Source organism: Pelophylax lessonae (genome assembly GCF_965119305.1).
Source record: "Pelophylax lessonae genome assembly, chromosome: 8".
NCBI lineage: Eukaryota > Metazoa > Chordata > Amphibia > Anura > Ranidae > Pelophylax > Pelophylax lessonae.
This window is the reverse complement of record NC_138775.1, coordinates 288,729,308-288,738,250: the sequence shown is the minus strand read 5'-3', so window position 1 is coordinate 288,738,250 and position 8,943 is coordinate 288,729,308.

Below are 8,943 nucleotides of genomic sequence, written 5' to 3'. Positions count from 1 at the left end.
GGAATGTGACAGTAATAGGCAGTGACAGGTACTCTTTATGGAGGGATCAGGGGGAATGTGACAGTAATAGGCAGTGACAGTTACTCTTTATGGAGGGATCGGGGGGTATGTGACACCAATATGCAGTGACAGGTACTCTTTATGGAGGGATCGGGGGGAATGTGACAGTAATAGGAGTGACAGGTACTCTTTATGGAGGGATCGGAGGCAATGTGACAGTAATATGCAGTGACAGGTACTCTTTATGGAGGGATCGGGGGGAATGTGACAGTAATATGCAGCGACAGGTACACTTTATGGAGGGATCGGGGGGAATGTGACAGTAATAGGCAGTGACAGGTACTCTTTATGGAGGGATCGGGGGGAATGTGACATAAATAGGCAGTGACAGGTACTCTTTATGGAGGGATCGGGGGGAATGTGACAGTAATAGGCAGTGACAGGTACTCTTTATGGAGGGATCGGGAGGGAATGTGACAGGTACTCTTTTTGGAGGGATCGGGGGGAATGTGACAGTAATAGGAGTGACAGGTACTCTTTATGGAGGGATCGGAGGGAATGTGACAGTAATATGCAGTGACAGGTACTCTTTATGGAGGGATCGGGGGAATGTGACAGTAATATGCAGTGACAGGTACTCTTTATGGAGGGATCGGAGGGAATGTGACAGTAATAGGCAGTGACAGGTACTCTTTATGGAGGGATCGGGGAGGAATGTGACAGTAATATGCAGTGACAGGTACTCTTTATGGAGGGATCGGGGGAATGTGACAGTAATATGCAGTGACAGGTACTCTTTATGGAGGGATCGGAGGGAATGTGACAGTAATAGGAGTGACAGGTACTCTTTATGGAGGGATCGGAGGGAATGTGACATAAATAGGCAGTGACAGGTACTCTTTATGGAGGGATCGGAGGGAATGTGACAGTAATAGGCAGTGACAGGTACTCTTTATGGAGGGATCGGGGGGGGAATGTGACAGTAATAGCAGTGACAGGTACTCTTTATGGAGGGATCGGGGGGAATGTGACAGTAATATGTAGTGACAGGTACTCTTTATGGAGGGATCGGGGGGAATGTGACATAAATAGGCAGTGACAGGTACTCTTTATGGAGGGATCGGAGGGAATGTGACAGTAATAGGAGTGACAGGTACTCTTTATGGAGGGATCGGAGGCAATGTGACAGTAATAGGAGTGACAGGTACTCTTTATGGAGGGATCGGGAGGAATGTGACAGTAATAGGAGTGACAGGTACACTTTATGGAGGGATCGGGGGGAATGTGACAGTAATAGGAGTGACAGGTACTCTTTATGGAGGGATCGGAGGCAATGTGACAGTAATATGCAGTGACAGGTACTCTTTATGGAGGGATCGGGGGGAATGTGACAGTAATATGCAGCGACAGGTACACTTTATGGAGGGATCGGGGGGAATGTGACAGTAATAGGCAGTGACAGGTACTCTTTATGGAGGGATCGGGGGGAATGTGACATAAATAGGCAGTGACAGGTACTCTTTATGGAGGGATCGGGGGGAATGTGACAGTAATAGGCAGTGACAGGTACTCTTTATGGAGGGATCGGGAGGGAATGTGACAGGTACTCTTTTTGGAGGGATCGGGGGGAATGTGACAGTAATAGGAGTGACAGGTACTCTTTATGGAGGGATCGGAGGGAATGTGACAGTAATATGCAGTGACAGGTACTCTTTATGGAGGGATCGGGGGAATGTGACAGTAATATGCAGTGACAGGTACTCTTTATGGAGGGATCGGAGGGAATGTGACAGTAATAGGCAGTGACAGGTACTCTTTATGGAGGGATCGGGGAGGAATGTGACAGTAATATGCAGTGACAGGTACTCTTTATGGAGGGATCGGGGGAATGTGACAGTAATATGCAGTGACAGGTACTCTTTATGGAGGGATCGGAGGGAATGTGACAGTAATAGGAGTGACAGGTACTCTTTATGGAGGGATCGGGGGGAATGTGACATAAATAGGCAGTGACAGGTACTCTTTATGGAGGGATCGGGGGAATGTGACAGTAATATGCAGTGACAGGTACTCTTTATGGAGGGATCGGAGGGAATGTGACAGTAATAGGAGTGACAGGTACTCTTTATGGAGGGATCGGAGGGAATGTGACAGTAATATGCAGTGACAGGTACTCTTTATGGAGGGATCGGAGGGAATGTGACAGTAATAGGCAGTGACAGGTACTCTTTATGGAGGGATCGGGGGGGGAATGTGACAGTAATAGCAGTGACAGGTACTCTTTATGGAGGGATCGGGGGGAATGTGACAGTAATATGTAGTGACAGGTACTCTTTATGGAGGGATCGGGGGGAATGTGACATAAATAGGCAGTGACAGGTACTCTTTATGGAGGGATCGGAGGGAATGTGACAGTAATAGGAGTGACAGGTACTCTTTATGGAGGGATCGGAGGCAATGTGACAGTAATAGCAGTGACAGGTACTCTTTATGGAGGGATCGGAGGGAATGTGACAGTAATATGCAGCGACAGGTACTCTTTATGGAGGGATCAGGGGGAATGTGACAGTAATATGCAGCGACAGGTACTCTTTATGGAGGGATCGGAGGGAATGTGACAGTAATAGGCAGTGACAGGTACTCTTTATGGAGGGATCGGAGGGAATGTGACAGTAATAGGCAGTGACAGGTACTCTTTATGGAGGGATCAGGGGGAATGTGACAGTAATAGGCAGTGACAGGTACTCTTTATGGAGGGATCGGGGGGAATGTGACACCAATATGCAGTGACAGGTACTCTTTATGGAGGAATCGGGGAGGAATGTGACAGTAATAGGCAGTGACAGGTACTCTTTATGGAGGGATCGGAGGGAACGTGACAGTAATATGCAGTGACAGGTACTCTTTATGGAGGGATCGGGGGGAATGTGACAGTAATAGGCAGTGACAGGTAGTCTTTATGGAGGGATCGGAGGCAATGTGACAGTAATAGGCAGTGACAGGTACTCTTTATGGAGGGATCGGGGGGAATGTGACAGTAATAGGCAGTGACAGGTACTCTTTATGGAGGGATCGGAGGGAACGTGACAGTAATATGCAGTGACAGGTACTCTTTATGGAGGGATCGGGGGGAATGTGACAGTAATAGGCAGTGACAGGTAGTCTTTATGGAGGGATCGGGGGGAATGTGACATAAATAGGCAGTGACAGGTACTCTTTATGGAGGGATCGGGGGGAATGTGACAGTAATATGCAGTGACAGGTACTCTTTATGGAGGGATCGGGGGAATGTGACAGTAATATGCAGTGACAGGTACTCTTTATGGAGGGATCGGGGGGATGTGACAGTAATAGGCAGTGACAGGTACTCTTAATGGAAGAATCGGGGGGGGGGGATGTGACAGTAATATGCAGTGACAGGTACTCTTTATGGAGGGATCGGGGGGAATGTGACAGCAATAGGAGTGACAGGTACTCTTTATGGAGGGATCGGGGGGGAATGTGACAGTAATAGGAGTGACAGGTACTCTTTATGGAGGGATTGGGGGGAATGTGACAGTAATAGCAGTGACAGGTACTCTTTATGGAGGGATCGGGGGAATGTGACAGTAATAGGAGTGACAGGTACTCTTTATGGAGGGATCGGGGGGAATGTGACAGTAATAGGCAGTGACAGGTACTCTTTATGGAGGGATCGGGAGGGAATGTGACAGTAATAGGAGTGACAGGTACTCTTTATGGAGGGATCGGAGGGAATGTGACAGTAATAGGCAGTGACAGGTACTCTTTATGGAGGGATCGGGGGGAATGTGACAGTAATAGGAGTGACAGGTACTCTTTATGGAGGGATCGGGGGGAATGTGACAGTAATAGGCAGTGACAGGTACTCTTTATGGAGGGATCGGGGGGAATGTGACAGTAATATGCAGTGACAGGTACTCGTTATGGAGGGATCGGAGGGAATGTGACAGTAATAGCAGTGACAGGTACTCTTTATGGAGGGATTGGGGGGAATGTGACAGTAATAGCAGTGACAGGTACTCTTTATGGAGGGATCGGGGGAATGTGACAGTAATAGGAGTGACAGGTACTCTTTATGGAGGGATCGGGGGGAACGTGACAGTAATAGGCAGTGACAGGTACTCTTTATGGAGGGATCGGGGAGGAATGTGACAGTAATAGGAGTGACAGGTACTCTTTATGGAGGGATTGGGGGGAATGTGACAGTAATAGCAGTGACAGGTACTCTTTATGGAGGGATCGGGGGAATGTGACAGTAATAGGAGTGACAGGTACTCTTTATGGAGGGATCGGGGGGAATGTGACAGTAATAGGCAGTGACAGGTACTCTTTATGGAGGGATCGGGGAGGAATGTGACAGTAATAGGAGTGACAGGTACTCTTTATGGAGGGATCGGGAGGGAATGTGACAGTAATAGGAGTGACAGGTACTCTTTATGGAGGGATCGGAGGGAATGTGACAGTAATAGGCAGTGACAGGTACTCTTTATGGAGGGATCGGGGGGAATGTGACAGTAATAGGAGTGACAGGTACTCTTTATGGAGGGATCGGGGGGAATGTGACAGTAATAGGCAGTGACAGGTACTCTTTATGGAGGGATCGGAGGGAATGTGACAGTAATAGGCAGTGACAGGTACTCTTTATGGAGGGATCGGGGGGAATGTGACAGTAATAGGAGTGACAGGTACTCTTTATGGAGGGATCGGGGGGAATGTGACAGTAATAGGAGTGACAGGTACTCTTTATGGAGGGATCGGAGGGAATGTGACAGTAATAGGCAGTGACAGGTACTCTTTATGGAGGGATCGGGGGGAATGTGACAGTAATAGGAGTGACAGGTACTCTTTATGGAGGGATCGGGGGGAATGTGACAGTAATAGGCAGTGACAGGTACTCTTTATGGAGGGATCGGAGGGAATGTGACAGTAATAGGCAGTGACAGGTACTCTTTATGGAGGGATCGGGGGGAATGTGACAGTAATAGGAGTGACAGGTACTCTTTATGGAGGGATCGGGGGGAATGTGACAGTAATAGGCAGTGACAGGTACTCGTTATGGAGGGATCGGAGGGAATGTGACAGTAATAGCAGTGACAGGTACTCTTTATGGAGGGATCGGGGAGGAATGTGACAGTAATAGGAGTGACAGGTACTCTTTATGGAGGGATCGGGGGTCTAACAGACCCCAAACCCCTCCTCTGCACTTCAATGTATTCAAAATGCCAAAATCTGCATTTTTGAATGCTGACATTAATCGGCGCCGTTAGCACCCGATCAAACCGGAAGTGACGTTGTGATGTCACTTCCAGGTTACTCATTGGAGACCAGATCAAAGCCGAATCGGGACTCCAACCAGCCGCTGACGTGCCAGCTGGTTGCTCAGGTCTCCCGGTGGGATGGGAGACCCAGGCAAAGTGGCGGAAGGTGGCGGGAGGGGAAGGGACGTCCCCTCCCGCTCGCTGGGATCAGGGGAGGACTGGGAGGGGGGGCAGGGTGGCAATCGCCCCCCAGGCTGCTCTGATGCCAGGTAAAAAGGCCACACTCAGGGCTGGATTAATGTAGGGGCCAGACACTATACAACTGCCGGTCCCGCTACACAATGTTATATTTGCAGAGCTGCAGCGGAGTGGTATGAATGTGCAAAATACGCTCCTGCACCCAGCCAGGCAGGTAGAGTCAGGCGGAGTGATCTCCGCCCAACAGGAGCTTCCTAGGCCCCGCCTGATGTGATGTCATGTATTTTTGTTAAACTCCCTTTGTTGCTATTAACCTTAAATTATGTTACCACATTGCATCATGTTTGTTTTGCTTCATAACATCAATATCTGTTATAAAACCAGGTGGGCATGGATGGTGAGCTGATTCAATGGTTTAATGGGCCACTTGACTGGACTTGGCCCCCAGGCCTAAGGCTGCCAGCCCTCCCCTGGCTGGGATAACGGCAGAGCGGCTGCTGAGCTGCATTGGTTGATATCTCCTGAAAGCCGCCCGCCGGCTCTAAAAAACGGTACCGGGGTGCTGCCTGCAGCTGCATATCCCCCCGCTACAACCCCCTGAAGCTGAGGCCGTGTATATCCATTCTGTCGGGGTGAAGGGGTGAATGCCCCCAAACAGCGCCAGGACAAGGTCAGCTAGAGCCCAGGGTGAACATGCCAAACTGCCCCCCCTCCCTCAACATGTATGAGCATAAATTCCCCCAGTACAAATCCACCCCCCTGCTGAAATTTTCCCTCCTAGCACAAATCTTTGCCCTTCATCCCCCTAATCCCCCCCCCCCCAACACAAATGCCCCTTCCCCAAAAAAAGTCCCTTCTCCTAGTACAAATTCTCTACCCTTCAAATTTCCCCTCCGAGTACATATCCTCTCCCCTCCACTCCAAATCCCTCCTCCTAGCACAAATCCACCCCCTCAAATGTCCCCTCCTAGCACAAATCCCTCCCCCCAACATACATTTCCCGTCCTTTGCACCACTTCCCTCCCTACTTCACCATATCACCCCTCCTAGCACAAATCCACCCCACCCCCTCAAATGTCCCCTCATAGCACAAATTCCCCTCCTCCCAGACATACATTTCCTGTCCTAGCACCACTTCCCTCCCTACTTCACCATATAACCTCTTCTAGCACACCCCCCCAATCCCCCCTCCTAGCACACATTCACCCCCCCCCCCCCAAATGTCCCCTCCTAGAACAATCCCCCCCTCAACATACATTTCCCGTCCTAGCACCATTTTTCTCCCTACTTCACCATATCACCTCTTCTAGCTCAACCCCCCCATCCCCCCTCCTAGCACAAATCTACCCCCCCCCCCAAATGTCCCCTCCTAGCACAAATCCCTCCCCCAAACATGCATTTCCCGTCCTAGCACCACTTCCCTCCCTACTTCACCATATCACCTCTTCTAGCACAGAACCCCCACCCCCCTCATAGCATAAATCCACCCCCACCCCCCCCCCCCAAATGTCCCCTCCTAGCACAAATCCCCCCTCCAAACATGCATTTCCCGTCCAAGCATCACTTTCCTCCCTTCTTCACCGTATCACCTCTTCTAGCACAAACCCCCCAAATCCCCCCTCCTAGCACAAATCCTCCTCCCCCCCCCCCAACACAAGATCACCACTCCTAGCAATTCTTACCCCCTGCTGCCCCCCCCCCCCAAAATGCCCCTCCTAAAACACATCCCCTCCCTTTCAATCTCCCCTTAGTCTTCCTCCACCTCACATTAAACCACAGTGCCCAGGGCAGCCGCTCCTCCTGCCCACCCCTTGTCCTGGCCCTGCTCTTTAATTTTTGGGGGAGATTTACTAAAGCTAGAGTGCGAAAAATCTGGTGCAACTCTTCATAGTAACCAATCAGCTTCCAGGTTTTATTGTCAAAGCTTAATTGAATATCCTGAAGTTGTAAGCTGATTGGCTCTAATGCACGGCTGCACCAGATTCTGAGTGCTCCAGTTTTAGTAAATCTCCCCCTCTGTGTCAATCTCTTTTTTGAAGTTTAGAATGAGAAGAAAGGACATTGTTGGGTAACACACGGCAGTACAAAATAAAACTGACAACATAACCAGTACATAGTCACACAGGTGCGATGCCGGAACCCTGCCAATCTACCGCATTGCACCCAAATCGCATGCAGTTCACACTGCCATATGCAAATCGCTGGGGGTGTCAATACGAAGTTAACGACACCCCCAGATCAGTTCGCACATCGCAGTGTGAATTGTCAATTCGGACAGGAATCGGATCGCATAGGTGTGAACACCCATGCGATCCGATTCTGGTGCGGACCAAACAAAGGGTTCTGTGTGACTTTGATCCAAAAGCGATGCAAATTCAGCCATACAATCTGTATGACTCGCATCGCATGTGATCTGCAGAGCAGTGCGGTGTGAATCACATGTGACGTCTGACACCACATATGTGTGAAGCGGCTCTAAATGATCAATAAAAATAAGAAGCAGCACTAAATCCTAATAGTAATCAGGAATAATTATCTGGTAAATAATGTGGCATGAAAACAACCAAACATGCAGTGAATAAATTAACCACTTAAGCCCCGGAAGATTTTACCCCCTTCCTGACCAGGGCTTTTTTTGCGATTTGGCACTGCGTGAATTTAACTGACAATTGCGCGGTCGTGCAACGCTGTACCCAAACGAAATTGACGTCCTTTTTTTTCCCACAAACAGAGCTTTCTTTTGGTGGTATTTGATCACCTGTGCGATTTTTACTTTTTGCGCTATAAACAACAAAAGAGCGTCATTTTTGCAAAAATAACAATATTTTTCACATTTTTTTTATATGAAATTCCCCATAAAAAATTTAAAAATCAAAATTTTCTAACATTTTAGGCCAATTTGTTTTATGCTACATATGTTTGGTAAAAGAAAATTGCAAAAAGCGTATTTTGATTGGTTTGCGCAAAAGTTATTGTGTTTACTAACAAAGGGAAAGATTTATGTCATTTTTGTTGTTTTTTTTTTAACGCCTAATGGCGGCGATCTGCGATTTTTTTTTTTTGCAGGACTGCGACATTGCGGCGGACAGATCGGACCCTTGACTGACATTTTTGACACTTTTGGGGTTACCAGTGACATTACTACAGTAATCAGTGCTATACATATGCACTGTTACTGTAAAATGACACTGGCAGTGAAGGAGTTAACTGTATTTGAGAGGGAGGGGCTATGTGTGTCCCTAGCGGCGTGCTTCTTACTGTGATTGGCTGTGGCTTGAGGTGTAGGAACAGTGATCAACGGTCCTTCATAGTAGAAACGTATGATCACTATTCCTACACAGGGGAGAATGACAGTCGGCTTTGTTTACATTAGCCGCCTGCCTTTCTCCCTCTCCACCGACGATCGCCGAGTGACCGGCGGACATCGGGTCCGCCGGTCACACGCAAGGACTTGCTAGGGAACGAG